The sequence below is a fragment of the Myotis myotis genome, unplaced genomic scaffold (genome assembly GCF_014108235.1).
Source record: "Myotis myotis isolate mMyoMyo1 unplaced genomic scaffold, mMyoMyo1.p scaffold_m19_p_3, whole genome shotgun sequence".
NCBI lineage: Eukaryota > Metazoa > Chordata > Mammalia > Chiroptera > Vespertilionidae > Myotis > Myotis myotis.
The window spans coordinates 129499530-129516289 of NW_023416335.1; the positions used below are offsets into that span (position 1 = coordinate 129499530).

Below are 16760 nucleotides of genomic sequence, written 5' to 3' on the forward strand. Positions count from 1 at the left end.
TCCTCTTTTCTTGCTGCCTTCTCTTTTCCCTAGCAATATTGTCTTTTCCAAAGAAACCTGCCTTCTTATGATGTCCCCTAAGTAGGACAACTTCAGTTTTGTCATTTTTGCCTCCATGTTTCAAGCTTAATTTGCTCTAGGACATACTTGTTTGTTTTTCCTGTGTCTAGGGCAGCGGTTGGCAAACCGCGGCTCGCGAGTCACATGCAGCTCTTTGGCACCTTGAGTGTGGCTCTTCCACAAAATACCGACTTCTGCGCATGGGCCACGAAGTTTCAATCGCACTGTACGTGCGCGCCTGCACGTGGTATTTTGTGGAAGAGCCACACTCAAGGGGCCAAAGAGCTGCATGTGGTTCGTGAGCCGCGGTTTGCTGACCACGGGTCTAGGGTACCCATAGACTCTTCTCTAACACTGTATTTCAAGAGAGTCAATATTTTTTTCTGTCAATTTTCTTCTCTGTTCAACTATTCATAGTAATTGGAAATACAAGGGTGTGGATGACCTTAACCTTGGTATCTAATGACACATCTTTGCTTTTGAAGATCTGTCCTAATTTTTCTATTGCTGCCCTTCTGATTCTCAGCCTTCTCTTGATTTCCCGGCTGAAGTGCCCATTTGAGTTGATAATTGAACCAAGGTAAGTAACATTTCAACACTTTTAATATATTCATTGTATATGTTAAAGTCAGGTATTTCTTTTGTAGTCATGATTTTTGTCTTCTTGATGTTCAAATCCAGCCCTGCGTTGAAGGTGAATATTTACTACTAATTGTTCTTCCATTTTCTCATTGCATTATATTTGTCAGTCTTGTTTTCTCCACTGATAGTGAGCTCTTTGAAGGTATTGGGCTAAAATGCAATGCCAAAGAAGCATTGAAAATTGAATAATATCATGTGACAAACAAGTGAAAAAAACAGAGAAGCAAAAGGCAATCTTATATAATAAAAGCCTAATTTGCTAAGTGTCCGGTCGTCTGGTCATCCATTCAACCAATCAAAGCATAATATGCTAATGATATGGTAAGGGCACTCAACCACTCGCTACGACGTGCACTGACCACTAGGGGGCAGATGCTCTGACCAGTAGGTTAGCTTGCTGCTGGGGTCTGGCTAATTGGGACTGGGCAAGACAGGCCAGACATGCCCTGGAGCCCTCCTGTAGTCCCTCCCTAGCTGGCTAACCTCCTGCATCCCTCCCTGGCCCCGATTGTGCACCGGTGGGGTCCCTAGTTTGGGCCTGCACCCTCTTGCAATGGGGATTTCAGAGAGCCAGTTCCAGCCCAATCCCACAGGCCAGGCTGAGGGACCCCACTGGTGCATGAATTTGTGCACTGGGCCTCTAGGTAAAACATAAAATAATTATAATTATTGGGTTCTTTCTCCTATTGTCCAGCACATTTGCATCCTCTTAACATCTGTTGTAGGTTCTAGTCAAGAAATTAAAGTATTTGTTATAGTAAATAAAAGGGATGACCTCTTTAGAGGTTTCTAAGATTCTAGTATTTATTTTTCAATCTTAAGTTTTATTAAAATACTCAAATAGAATGCAATGCAGACAATGCAGAACACAGACCAAGGATTTCTGATAGGGAGTCCATGGAAGGGATTCAAGGCTCTTATGTCCTTGATGTTTTATGTTAAATTGAGTCTGTGTATCTGTACATTTTCCTGAGTGTTTGGCCTTTCATCTGGGATTCTTGACCTTTCCTCCTCCCAGTTCAAGAATCATGGCTAATAGGTAACTCTCTACGTTTATTGTATGCCCTAGAGCCAGCCATATGGGATTCACTGGACAAGTGGATTTGAGAAAGATCCTCATACAAAGACTGAAATGACATTCTGCAAAGACAACAGTACCCACTCTGCTTTAATTTAGGGATGTTCAGGGGATCCCTTTCCAGAATTCAAGAATCGTGCTGAAAATACCAGAGGCTATTAATACTGCATGTATATTTGCTTTCATGACTTGGCAAGGGCGTGAGCTGCAACATGCAATCTTCTCAAAGATGGTACTGTGAAGGTTGGCTAGCAATCAGGCAGATGTCTGAGGTTTGGCAGTAATGCACCCCTCCTCTTCCTCCTCCTCCTCCTCCTCCTCCTCCTCCTCCTCCTCCTCCTCCTCCTCCTCCTCCTCCTCCTCTGTGCTGCAGAATAATCCACATAGTGCACTTATATTTCCACTCTCTGTAGCTCTAGTCTTTTCTAGTTTTAAAAGCATCTTTATTGAGATACTAGAGGCCTGGTGCACAAAGTTCATGCACAACTAGGGTCCCTAGGCCTGGCTGTTGATCAGGGCAGATTGGGGCCTTCCTTCCCCCCACTGCTGGTTGCCGGCCAGGGCCTTCCTTCCGGGCCGGGGCCTTCCTGCATTCCATGCTGCCCCCTGGTAGTTAGCGCACGTCACAGCAAGCGGTTGAACTCCCAGTTGGTCAAACTACTAAAGGGACAATTTGCATGTTAGCCTTCTATTATATAGGATAATAGATACATTATAAAATTCACTTTTTTAAAGTGTACAATTTAGTGATTTTTAGTACATTTACTGAGTTGTGCAACCATGACCACTATCTAATTTTAAAACTTATTTAAGATTCTTTTCTAGTGTTTTCTTCTAATAGCTCTGGAACAACACTGTTTAATTTATCTATACTAATAAATGGGTAATGTGCTAATTAGACTGGATAGACTGTACGTCTTCCAGACGTCTTTCCAGACAAACCCACAGTTGCAGGGGCCGAGGCAGAGGTGGTTAGGGGTGATCAGGCAGGCAGGCAGAGCACTTAGGGGCGATCAGGAAGGCAGGCAGGTGAGCGGTTAGGAGCTAGTGGTCCCGGATTGTGAGAGGGATGTCTGACTGCTGGTTTCGGACATCCCCCAAGGGGTCCTGGTTTGGAAAGGGTGCAGGCCAGGCTGAGGGACCCCCTCTCAACCCCCTGTGCAGGAATTTCATGCACCAGACCTCTAATTTTTTAATAAGAAGTTTTATACTCTAAAATAATCCCTATAGATAATGGGCAGTCACAAGTCTTCATAACATATACTGACTCTATCTCTTCAAATGCCAGGATTAACTCTTTATGACTCAGTGTTTACAAAGATAGTGCTAGTCCGTGTTTTAAATGTGGATAATTCCTGCTAGACAAAATAATGATAATAATAATAATAATAATAATAATAATAATAATAATGATTAGGTCAGACCATTTGAATTTGACATTTTTATAGGCCAAAACCAGTGAATCTCTATACTTTCATAAGGTTCAACATAATAAAGATTGCATGAATATTAATTCCCACTCCCTTCACCTTGCAAAACTTTGAAAGAAGATACTATATTTTAGGGTCATTAAAAATAAAACAAGTTGTTTCTGCTTGAAACACACAGCTAAATTTTGTGGACTTTTTGTGATTATGTACAAATTAAAATATTCTCATTCACAATCTTTATTCATTCATTCAATCTCAAATATCTACTAAGTACCTCCTATCTGCCAAGATAGATGATAGGAAGAAAGATATAGTCTCAGCCTTCGGGACACATTTTTGCTGTACTTCCTTCTGGCATTCTATATTAATTTATTACTTTAGAGCCTTGTGATGTGTTTGCATTTTCATCTTTAGCAAATTTATTAGCCAATTAGTTCTTGGCCTCTGTTGCTGCATAGGTAGGCCCATCCCTCCTTTCCTTCATGCATATACATTTCATTACACAGATGACTTTTTTCCTCTCGAGTTCCCACATTCACAAAGTAGAAAATCTCCTCTCCTCTCAATGTTCCAATGTTTCTAGATTGTTAAGAGGTGTAGTTTTGTGGTTTTCCCAAGTATAATCACTACCTGCCTGAGTCTTGGCTAAATGCCAGTGAGTGTCAATTCTTCAATTTTGGATGTAGATTTAATTAACACACAGTGTCCAGGATTAATATTCAAATTTCATATGTGATCAAAAATCATCAATAATATACAAGACACATATAAGTAATTTGTACATATTTTTGTAGTGTATTGGTAAATTCCCAATACATTTTAAATATTACATTGGCCTTTCAGCTATCTAGGGGATTTTACCTGTTCTGAATTAAGCTGGAGTGTTCTCCTGGACTTTTCACTTGGGGTAGAGAACGACATGTATCTCTTAGTAATTTTCTTCCAGTTACTGCTCCTAAGTAGAAAAACAGAATGTTGGAAAATTAGGTTTCTGGGTTTACCCAGAAAGAACATGATACTCAGGAAGCAATATGATGCTAACAAGGATAATAGTGTTAAGTTTGTCCAGAACTGATAGAAAACAGAATTGTGACTTTTGGAGAACATGTTATTCCATTTCTTCATTTTACAAAGGAGAAAATGGAATCCCCCCAAAATTAAGTGATTAGTTCAAAGTTACTTAATTATTTGTTAAAAATTCAAATTCAATGATTTAGATTCCCAGGACAATGCTCTTTTTACTAATGCTTTTTCCATTTTATATGGGAAAAGATTTACATTCTACTTCTAACATGCACTTCCTTTTAAATCAAAGACCTGTTTTTTTCAATTGTCTTTTCTTGCCCTAACTTAAATTCCATTTAACCTCAACTGGGGTGAACAACCTATAGCAGTGGTCCTCAAACCTGAGCTACTATCAGAATTGCCTGGTGGTTTTCTCAAACAGATGCTGGGGCTGACCCTGAGTTTCTGATTCAGTAGGTCTGGCATGTGAGTACATGTGCAAAAATTTGTATTTTTCAAGAAGTTTCCAGGTGATGCTGATATTCTTGTTTTGGGACCACACACTGAGAACCATAAACCTACATAAAGCAGGTTTAACAATTCCTCTATCAACAGGGTTCCCAATGACTGTGGCCCCTGTTGCTTAATCCTTTAACCTCCAGAAGTTTAATACATGATCAAAGTACCCATCTTAAGCTCAGTTGCACTCAGTAGTCTCCCAGCATTGACGTTCACATTGAGACCAGTGTGAAAATGACTACTTATCTTCGCAGATGGATTGTTGAGTCAGTCTGGAATAAGAAGGTAGCTGTTTAACACTTCTGATTAGCACTCACAGCTCCCAAGACCTAGCCTCCAGACTGGTGCCTCCTTCTCTTTCCCTTAACAAAATAATTAATGTTAAAAATTCCAATGTTAAAAAGGTAGCCAAAAAATATTTTTTTTATGAAGCTCCTCATATCTTCACTCCTTAAAGAGGCAGATAATTAAATATCACTGTAGCAGTCAGAATTCTTAGTTACAGAAATAGATGGAGATTAGCCAGTGTAAAGAGAAAGAGATTGAATAAAAGGTATCAGGTAGTTTATAGAATGTGAGTGGTCTTAGAAGAAACTGGGTCCCATGCAGAACCCTCTGCGAAATGTGAGTTCTAACTTTCCAACCTTTATTCTACAAGAAGAAATGCTAGAAGGGGTGTTGAGAGAACCAGTCTGCAGTATCTGGCACTATTACTGTGACCAAATTGTGGCTTGTTTTTTATTCTCAAGGTAGTTGCTGGTTCAATATCAGTCCTTGGTTTTACATACAGACATAATGATTTATGAATCAGCCCAGTGTTGAAGTCAAGATGTGGCAGTAAATGACCAGTAAAGGGAAAATTTTGTAAATAATCTTCTAGTACACTAGCAGAAAGGTTAGTGACATCTAGTCCTTGGGTTCCTGAGATTTCAGGATTCACAAACGTCTTTTATTTGAAGAAACACTTTTCTAAAGACAGTTTGGTGGCTATTATAACCCAACCCAATACTGATTACTTCATTTCTGGTGGCAGTAGTGTTTATATTTTATAGTATGTTTATACTATGTTTCTGTAGTGTAAGACTATTTATTGAACTTGGAATTTTGAAAAGTATATTGACTACCATATAATATGTTAAGGATAAAGATTCATTTTATCATTATCTGATAGGATATGTTATATTAAAACATCATCAGCCTTAGTAATCAACAGGTCTTACAAACTATGAAACTTGAGATGTCTTAGTTTATAATTACAACTATGTTTAATTTTTAACTTTTGTAAATGGAACCATAATGTATAAGCTAGGTTACTACGGCATGGGATCTAAGGCTGAAGCATCCTGCTAGTGATACCATTATAATAACCTGGTTATGATTTAACAGTAAAGGAGTATAGGGAAGAACTAATAACATAGGCATGCTATTTGTACAGCTTTGCTAGAAAGCTGTAATTTAACACTCTCTGTTTCCCACTGATGGATGGGGGAAGGGACTGGACAACAGACATGTGCCCAGTAAGGTCTGAGTGATGTGGGAAGATGCTTATCTGTCAGTCACACATGGAAGCGATCAGTGGCCAGAATAGTTGTGGCCACTGCAAGAACGCGGAGCCTGAATATTTAAACTAGACAAAGGGAGTTCCTCTCGGCTCTCTTGCTTGCTGTTTGCACCTGACTCCTGTTGCAGAGGGTGCATTCCCCTGCATTTGCCCATGTGGTTCTCAGCCATATGGGCTCCACACAGTGAGCTAATGGACTTTAATTAGTCTGATGCTGGACTGGCCCTGGTTGCAACATGTAATGGAAGCTCTGGACCCTGGCCCTGCTTTTGGCTCTACTGGAACCCCAGCTGCACCTTCTTCAGGACTGGGGTAGGGGCAGGGGACTTTGCAACCCGAGAACTATAACTCCACCCATATAAAGTCTTCTACCACATCTCATTCTCCTGTGGGGGCTTCTGAAAATGCTTATTTCAGTGGTTTCCCAAGAACCCCACTCCCATGAGCATTGGGAAATCTGCCCCTCTACTTTCTCCAGTAATACTAGGATTCTTCATTTTATTCCATGACAGCATTCACTGGTGGCTATTAAAACAAAGATACTCACAGTGCAGTGAGAATTTACTTTTCACTTATCTGCCTGTCTGGAAGTAGGCAATACAGGGCTGGTATATTAACCCTGGTATATTTAACATACAGCTTCCATCTCTGTGTCCAATATGGGTTAGCTATAACCACTCTCTCCAGACAATGAAACAGGGCAAAGAGGAAGTGGGGGGCACATCCCTCCTAGTTAAGGGTGAAACCTGGAAATTATACACACCACTCCTGGCTCACATGTCATTAGTCAGAACTTAGTCACAGAGCCTAGTTGCAAAAGAGGCCAGGAATTGTCTTAAACCCTGTGAAAATCTGGGTGGGGTATTTTAATACCAGAAAGAAGTAGCAAGTGGACATTAGTGGATGGCTAACAGCCTTTGCTACAATGGCTTACCAGAAATCAGAGCTACTTGGTAGGTAAACTCTGCTGTGGCCATCGTGATTCTTGAAAGGTCAGTAAGAAGAGTATATTATACTAATTTCTGGTAAACAGATTAGGAAATAAAAGAATCTCAGTGTTGAAAGGTATCTCAATCATCACCTAGTCTAACCACTCAACTGAGAATCTCAAATTAAGCACCTATCTTTTAGACTTGCCCAAAGTCACAAAATTATTGGTGACAATCAGGACTAGAATCCAGAGAACCTGGCAAATTTCATTTTCTTTCTACTGCTCCTGGATGAACCCTTCTGAGCTTTGTTTTTTATCGTGTTATGGTCAGAGAAGAGATATGTGTGCATACTAAGCTGTAACTATCTATGTATTTTTAGAAAACTATTAAATGCTGTAGAATAATTGAGCTTGTATACTGAACTGTAAGGCTGCTTTCAATTATCAAAACAGTGAAGTATTGTTAGAATATGGTTCATTATTATATATAGACTAGAGGCCCAGTACACTGAAATTTGTGCACTTGGGGGTTGTCCCTCAGCCTAGCCTGTACCCTCTCCAATCTGGGAGCCCTGTGGGTAGGGCCTAAACCAGCAGTTGGACATCCCTCCCACAATCTGGGATTGCTGGCTCCCAACGGCTCGCCTGCCTGTCTGCCTGATTGCCCCTAACCACTTCTGCCTGCCAGCCTGATCACCTCTAACCACTCCCCTGCCAGCCTGATTGACATCTAACTGCTCCCCTGACAGCCCGATTGCCCCCAACTGCCCTCCCCTGCAGGCCTGGTCACCCCCAACTGCCCTATTCTGTCAGCCTGGTTGCCCCTAACTGCCCTCCCATGCTGGCCATCTTGTGGTGGCCATCTTTGACCACATGGGGGCAGCCATCTTGTGCAAGGGCATGATGGTCAATTTGTATATTACCTCTTCATTATATAGGATGACCACATAAGTTAGTGAAAGGGTATTAAAGTGGAATTCAAATGACATAACATAGTCTTCATGGAGATCTGACTTATTTTTAAAATAAGGAATTGGACTAGATGGTAATCTATTTAAGCAGTGGCATAGCATAAGTTCCAACCAATCCAAAGAGATGCCAGTCATCAAAGACTTGACTGGGCCCTGGCTGGTGTTTCTAAGTGGTTAGAGGATGGCCCAAAGACCAAAGGGTCATGTGTTCGATTCCAGGTCAAGGACACAAACCTAGGTTTCAGATTTGATCCCCGGACCCAGTCGCTCATGTGAGAGGCAACTAATTGATGTATCTCTCTCATATTGATATTTCTCTCTCTCTGCACCCCCCCCTCCCTTTTGCTCTCTCTGAAAATCAGTGGAAAAATTATCCTGGAATGAGGATTAACAAAAGACAAAAAAAAAAAAGAAGACAAATAAAACAAACTTGATAGGGGAACTGGTACATCCTGGAAGAATGTCACCCAGCTTTTGGCCATGTAAATTTTCTTGAAACTGAATTGCACAGTAAAAAGCTGTCACAGCCTGCAGCGTTAGTCTTCATCATCACCCTTGGTACTTGTATGATAAAGGGCTAAATGGAAGCTTCCATCTGATGACTAGATATTATTTTTAGACCTCAAGTTTCAAATAAATATTTTAAGAAGCAACAAATCTCCGTAAGTCTGTCCTGGAACAATGGGAAAGTACCGTCTGTTTAGAAAACCCTCAGTTTCTCAGGTCCTTCTATAAGACAATGTAGAGACTGGTTTCTAAAATGGCAAGGAATCCACTTGGCCATAAAAGACACAGTTTCTAGAGCCCAATTCAAAAGCCTGTCACATGTCATTGTGTTTCTAAAGACCTCAGCTCCTAAGAGAGCACAATTGTGGGCCTGTAGGTGAGTCTGAATATAATCTTTAGTAAGGTCTAGAGATAAAAATTTCAATGAGAACAGAATCCATTTAGGATAAAGTGGACAGAATAATTCTAAATTATGGCTTTGAAATTCCCCCTTCTCTTCTAGGAAAAAGATAAGGTAAAACACTCCAGCTCATGGAACATGAGCTACTAATTTCCTAGAAAAGACAAAAGGAGGGGAGAATATTGCTCTTATGTGGAAAGAACAATTTTCTTTAGCCTCTACGTTGACAATGAGAGACTGTGTCAAGGGAGAAAGTGATAGGAGAGGCAGCCTTAGATCAAAACAAAGAATAAAGGAAAGCTAAACAATGACTCTTATCAGTTCTGAAGGTGAGTTCACCTTCCTGGCTTTCAGTTCTTATTCATTGACAGGACGCCATGACCACAGGGCTGAGTCTGCTCTCTGCATCTCTGAATGTGTGCGTGTGCACGCATTTTCATCATTTATAAATAGTATTTCCCCTATGGTATTTTTTTCCTGACTCCTGGAAAATGCATAAACATATCATCATAGGCTCGCCTTATTTACACAAAAATGTGGAAAATGAATTTATGAAGAGTACTCGCTGTTTTGGAACTGAAAACAAGTTTTCTTCTAGGCTATGAAAGCATTTGCTAGTAAAGGTCAAATGATCTGCAGAGTTGGAAAAGGTGCTCAAATCACAAAATCCCACTGAGAGGGTAGTGCTTCTGGGAGATGGGACCATTGTCACCCAGCTCACCTTCTGTATGTCTGAGACCTGTGGGAGAAGTGGAAACTTTTGTGTTGGACAAAGGAGAAGGAGATGGTGTTGCACTATGACCTCTGTTACCTAATTTCTTCTACAGCAAACATGTCAAACTCAAAGGCTAACACGAGCCAAATAAATAAGGTTTAAGTTTATGTGGGCCACCAAAAAAACAATTTTTGTAGAAACATAGCTTTAATTTTTGTAGGTTTATTTCCATAGAGACATGCTGAATACAAAGGGCTGAAATAAATGAGTAATCGTTAACATAAATAATAGGACATTTTAATAAAATTAGTATTTTTTCCTGAACATTAACTTACCAGACACTGAACAACTACACCAATTAATAAGTGTAACGCAAATAAACCTATTTTTCTTGATCTCCGAAAGTGAAATATTTCCTGTTATACACACCAAACAGGTCAGTCCAAGACTAATGATGTGGCAATCGGCTACTAGAATATTCGCTGCTAGTATTAGTGGAGAGAAATGGTGCGCCCTAGACTCACCGCCTCACATCATAGCGGTACCTAAGCTCTCTGGCTCAGCAGCTTCTCCTGTCTCCCCTGCCCAGCACACTGGCTGGTTAACATGGTAGCTATATCTGAGCTCTCTATGAGCTCTTATCCTTACATCGTAGCAGTACCAGCTCTCAGCTCCATCTCTCCAGCTTCGTCTTCTTCACACTCCTTCTGCCCAGCTGCTCTCTGCTTCTTACACTAGCTGGTCAGTAACCTATATATTACTCCAGAGATAAAGAAAGCTAGTTGCCAACAGTGACATCAATCATTTGGGTTACAGAAGGGAACAGCGTACCATGAGATCTGTGTATGGTATCTTAGCCTAGGTGCGGAGTGGCCTTGGACAGTCCAGTGTATTGACAACAAGGCCTCTGAGCTTTAATTGGCCTTGACTACTAGGCTTCTCTGGCGTGGTTCCCACGGGTGGCATGCATACATTGTAGCTGTTAGTGTGTTTGAGAGAAGGGTGCAATGCGATATAGCTATAGGTAGACATTTATCCTTTAGTTGTTCCAGATTCATTGAAGGACTATTTGAAGACATTACTGCAATTTGTTCTGTCTTGAAATAAGATAGACATAACAGTATCCTATAAATAACTGCTCATTTTTCTTAGTTCTTCCAAAGTCATACTAGTAAGTTGAAGTCAAGAATGCCTAACCAGTTCTTTCCAATAGCTTTCCTGGACCCCTGGGAGCTGTTTTTTGTTGTAAGGCAGTGGAGGGTGGGGAGAACAGTGTTGAATGTTAAAAAATAGACTTATTCATGGATGTATATATGTGTTTCATTGCAAGGCAGAGATATTATTAGATTTGCATTGGCAATAGCCCTTCTCATACTTCAGGTTGATTTTGTTTGGCTCAAATTGAGTCTTCAAAATTGGATAGGGTTTTATTTCTCAATTTGAAAATAATCTTACCCATTCTCAAATGGCATGACAAAGAACTGCGAGAGCCTCTAAAAATAAAAATCACATCTTCTGGCAGCAAAAACTCCACTTTCAATTTTTAATATCTCTTTTTATTAGGCTTCTGAAAAATAAACCTGCCATGGACAGAGACAGGATGTGAATACAAACACCGCTTGCTAAACACTCAAACCATTTGTCCCTACGTGCACTCTGAAGAGTTGGTCTAAAATGCAATTTTTGAACTGAAACAACAAACCTTTTCTCAGAATCCGGGCAGAGAAGCTGAGGTAAGGCCAGTAAGAAGTGCGCCAAATCCTAATTACTCCTCCGGGAGCCAGTCATCGGGCAAAAACCCGCCTAATGTTCCGTCTCCTGCACCATGCAGACGCACACGCTGACATATTTCTCGTTCTGTTGTTTCCTGCCATTTGGAAATGTTGCTATTTGTCACACACTAAACAGAGGAGGAGAGGACAGCAAAGTGCATTTCAGTTTCTTAGGCAATCTTTGTAAATAACCAATAAAGTGGCTGTTTTGAAAGGTTTTCTTTTCTTGTGTGGGTGCACTGTCAGGCTGTCTGAGAGTCTCTGTCTTGGAACCTCAATGGCAGTAGTTGCTCACAGGGGCCGCAGGGGCCATGTTCGCCATAAGGTAGCTGAGTGCTTAGGGCTGGACCTCGAACCCCTCAAAGCCCCATTATCTTAAGTAGAACAGCTTCACTTGAAAAATATTTTTGTAGAGCGGTTTTCTATAACATTTAATTCAAGGTAAAAGGTGTAGGTAAAGCAACTGCACTGTAACCTTATAAGGCATAGGCACTCTGTGAGTGATGTATGACAACTTAGGGACCATCTCATACATAAGAGTAGCAGGTGGCCAACTCTCACAGTGACCACGCTCCCTGGATCCAGCAGCATCAACCATTGATCAAAGGAGTCATCAATGATTTGAAATCTCTTTGTTGCCCCAGTTCTTCCCTATCAGAAGCAGCATTAATTGATTGTGAAGCTGGAAAGATATGCAACAGGTAGACAATGAAAGGACTTATAAGTCAGGGTAAAAGGTGACTTCAAAGTCATGAAGTTCCATAGTTGCAGTTTCAGCAGGTTTGAGTTGCAAGAAAAGCATTGTTAACTGCTGGAGCTAAAGAGACCAAAGAATGCTTTTTTTCTTCTTTCTATTTATATATAGATATATATATATATCTATATCTGATATATCTATATCTATATATATCTATATCTATAAAGATATATATATATATCTATATCTGTGATGGATAAGAGTAAAAACAGAGCACTTGCAAAGTAAATATTTATTTTTTCAGGTTTCTAAGTTATTTGTGTGTTTGTTTTTTTCTTCTTCAATTTATCCAATAAATATATGAACGCCTACTCTATGCCTGCTGGCATCGTCCTAGGTACCGGGACAAAGTCATTTCCCTCATGGAGCTTACATTCTAGAATGGGAGAGATAGACAATGAACAAATAAGTAAAATGTATAATCTGTTAAATGGTAATAGTAGTTAAGAAAGCAAAAGAGAGAGAGAGAGAGAGAGAGAGAGAGAGAGAGAGAGAGAGAGAGAGAGAGAGATGGGACATGCAAAGAGTGGCAGGGGAGGTGGGAGTTTTTTAAAAAGATATGATGGCCATGGAAGACCTCTCAGCAAAGACCCAGTAGGGGTGAGGTGCGGGTTCCTTGTGTGGTTATGTAGCGAACATTCAGGCAGTGGGAACAGCAGGGTTAGGCTCTAAGGGAGCATCAGAACTGAGTGCTCAAGGAAGAGGAATAGGCCAGTAAGGCTGGAGTTACATGAGCATGAGGAGCAGAGTAGGAGATGAACTCGAAGGGGTTGGGGATGGGGCACACAGCAATGTAAACTTTTGACTTTACTCTCAGTGGGATGGGAGTCGTTTCTGAGTGGAGGAGAGACATGAGCTAACTAATGATTTCACATGACCTTTCTGGCTGCTGTGCTGATAGGGACTTTTGAGGGTAAGAGTAAGGCAGGGTGACCAGTTAGGAGTAAGTTGCAGTAATATAGCTAAGAGGTCATGGTGTCATGAACTAGAGAAAATGAGAAATGAAAGTACAATTCTGGATGTAATGCAAAGGTATTGCAAACAATGCCTTACCCTGCTAGAACAATGCCAGCAGGCACAGAGTAAGAGTTCATATATTAGCTGAGTAAATTGAAAAAAACAAATAACTTGAATACCTGAAAGAATAAATACTTATTTCACAAATGCTCTGTTCTCACTTACTCTGATCATCCATCACAGAGACACTTTTTTTTTAATGGAAAGGAAAAAAAACAGCCCAAAGCATTCTGTCTGGTCTCTAGCTCCAGCAGTTAACAATGCTTTTCCTGCAACTCAAACCTGCTGAAACTGCAACTGTGGAACTTCATGACTTTGAAGATAAAGCCCACCTTTTAACCTGACTTATAAGTCCTGTCATTATCTACCTCTTGCATATCTTTCCAGCTTTACAGTCAATTAATGCTGCTTCTGATAGGGAAGAACTGGGGCAATAAAGAGGACATACTAAAGGATGGGATTTAGGTAATGAGAGAAAAGAGGAGGGAGAAATGGAAGAATAAAGTTGCCATTAACTGAGATGAGGAAAATGGAGGGTGGGTCGGGTTTGGAGGTGGGGTGGGGTAGGGGGATCAGAAATCCAGTTCTGGACATGTTAAGTTTAAGGTCAAGAAAGCATTGAGTATACTTGACAACAGTTGAGCAGAGAGGTCTAAGCTAGAGTTATAAAGTTGGGAAATCTTAGAATAAACTAGATGTGATCACTAAGGAAACTGATGTTGGCTAGAGAAGAAAGTGAAAGTGGACCTAAATAATAATCTGGTACAATCAAATTCTAAATTCTTTGATACCTCCCAGAAGCCCTTATCAGGAGTTCCATACAATTATTTCCCTAATTTTTCATCTCTCAGTAACCAATTCTGTTCTAATGCAACAGTTTTATTTTCTACTAATTCAAAATATAAATATTACTTTGCTACATATTTGGTTTAAATCAAATTCACAGGTAACCAAGGAACCTAATTTAGAGTTTTCAATGTTTCCATGGTAACATATATTCTACACTCCAAATAAGTACCTTTCAAATTACCTTTGGAAAATTATCTAGTTTCAATTTGGAAACTGCCTGCAATTCCAACTGAAAAAAAAACAAAACAAAAAACAACACCACATAAATTTTTATCATCCATTTTATCTTTCCATTTGAACAAATATTCTTCATAGTCATCATTTAAATTTATAATACAACCAACATATTTATTTCTTTGAACTTTAATATATTACTTATATTTTCATTATCAGGGCTTTTTCTTTCTCACTTTATAATCTTCCTTTGGCCTTTGTCTGACCTTCCATTCAACCCCATAATGTACATTAAGTATTTTCTAATTTTGCTGATAAAATCATCTCTATTTTAAGTGATGACTGTGAATTTTGAATGTTAGGGAAGTATATTCACTTCCTCCCATGCATGCCTTATTGACCTGAAATTAATTCCAGGCCAGGCTTGACTGGTACAGTCTTTGGGGTGATGACTCTGTTTTCTCTTCTGTTGTGGGTTCCAGATTGTTCATGACTGTGAGGAGTAGGAAAAAGGATGAGTAGCCATTGAATGATGAAAATTGAATGAAACAGCAACACAGTCTGTTTCTCATTTTTGTTCAATTTTTTGGAACCCCTCGAAGACACACCATCATTTCCTCTGGCTGCACCTTTTTACACAAGGACTAAATTGTATTGTGCCTTAGTCTCTAGGTAAACCAATTTCTTTTAAAACCTTTCATTGTGTATTTCAAGGATGCCTTTCTGATGGTTATTGTGACAGTTTGCATGGAATGGCCTATCTAATCAGGAGGATCTCCCAGATGAAGCTTTTCTCCCTGTTAATCACAAGCAGGTTTTACTGTCATGCTATTAACAGTAATCTCTTTGAAAAACATTGAGTTTCAGTATTTGCCAGGCATGTCTTTAAATCGCATTCTTTCAGTTACACCATTCACTGAGTTAATCTTTGGATAAGGTGAAATGTCACCGATTTCACCAGAGCATTTCTCAATCTCTTTCATTTGTTTCAGTCCAGCAGTTTCCTCCTGACTGGGGTAATGATCACTATGTCCTGCAGTAAAATTCTTTGGCTCTACTGGACTGGAAAGCTGAGATTACTATTTGCACTTCTGGTTCACGTTTTCTTTGCCATTATTCTTTTATATGCTCTGAGGTAATTGGAAAGTAATGCATGAAGGTATTATCCTTTTGCAATAGAAAGAACATAGGAAAGGGCATCTGGAGATTTGGAATGTGGGCCCATAAATCAATGGACAAATACCCTCTTTATGTTTCAGTTTAAGTGGGGGTTATAGTGCCTTCTCTACAACCATTATGGTGTAGATTACATGAAGCTCTCAAACTTGGAAAGATTCACTCTGCACTATTTGTGGAATCAGGACTTCTCAGCTTTTAAAAAATTATTATTTGATACATTTATACAGGGTGGGGCAAAAGTAGGCCTACAGTTGTGAGTACCCTGAAACACAATTTAACAGGTAAGAAAAATTGCTGGTGAAATTTTAAAAGTGGGGGTGGGGGAACAAAGGAGGGAAAAAAGAATAACAATAGAGGAGATGAAGAGAAAAAAATGAGAAGAGAAATATATGCAAAGGAAAATGAGGGAAAGAAAACAAGAAATAGAAAAATAAAGCAAGAAGGCTTCTGTATACCAAGTTGGTCTCTTCCCTCAGTGTGCAATGAGAAGCCCACGGAGGTGCAGTTCTCTATCTGACCCTCCAGTTTGAGTGGCCATGCCTCTTTGTTCAGATCTACAAAAACTTTTTTTCCTGGTGACTAAACCTTGGTATTCATAAATGCTCATCTCTTCTCCTTTTGGTTAACAGGAAGGAAGCTGAGGGACTCTATCCATACTCTTCTCAGTCTTCCACTTTAAAGATGTTAACCTTGCATGAGCATGTAGCATGAAAGATGGCTGCAATGAACACTGGTAACATTTCTATGTGTTGATCCATTATGAAATTCTGTAAGAAACAGCAAATCCATTAACAGTTCTGAAGAAGGCAGCACCACAAAGGTTTATGTCATAAATTTAGTACTTTAGAAGCTAACGATAAGTAGAATGAATGCCTATTTAAAGAAATGAGGTTAGGCATACAAACTTTATTTTTATTTCAACATTATAAAACCATGAATTTATAAATAGATATAGAAACACAGTCCTTTGGATATATGTCAGGACATTTATAAATGAGAGCTTAATATTTTTATAGAATAGTAATAATAAGAATTCTATTCAGGTGTTTGCTAGAACAGTCTCTCATGGCAAGTTGCTTCTGGGTGAACATTTTTATGTTAATTCTAGTTTATGTTGTGACTGGCCACAAGTTTTAATATGGACATTTGATTTTAACTACCATATACATTTAGTGGTTATAATTGAATAGCTC

At 39.6% G+C, this 16760-nt stretch overlaps 1 long non-coding RNA gene across 1 annotated transcript in view; it reads left to right on the plus strand.

The window, feature by feature from the left end:
* The window catches only part of LOC118649874, a 30950-nt gene extending 19418 nt beyond the window's left edge, over positions 1–11532 (plus strand). The window contains exons 2-3 of the long non-coding RNA XR_004965767.1: positions 587–640; positions 11383–11532. This is a non-coding gene — a long non-coding RNA (uncharacterized LOC118649874). The remainder of the gene's footprint in view (positions 1–586; positions 641–11382) is intronic.
* Positions 11533–16760: the final 5228 nt, after the last annotated feature.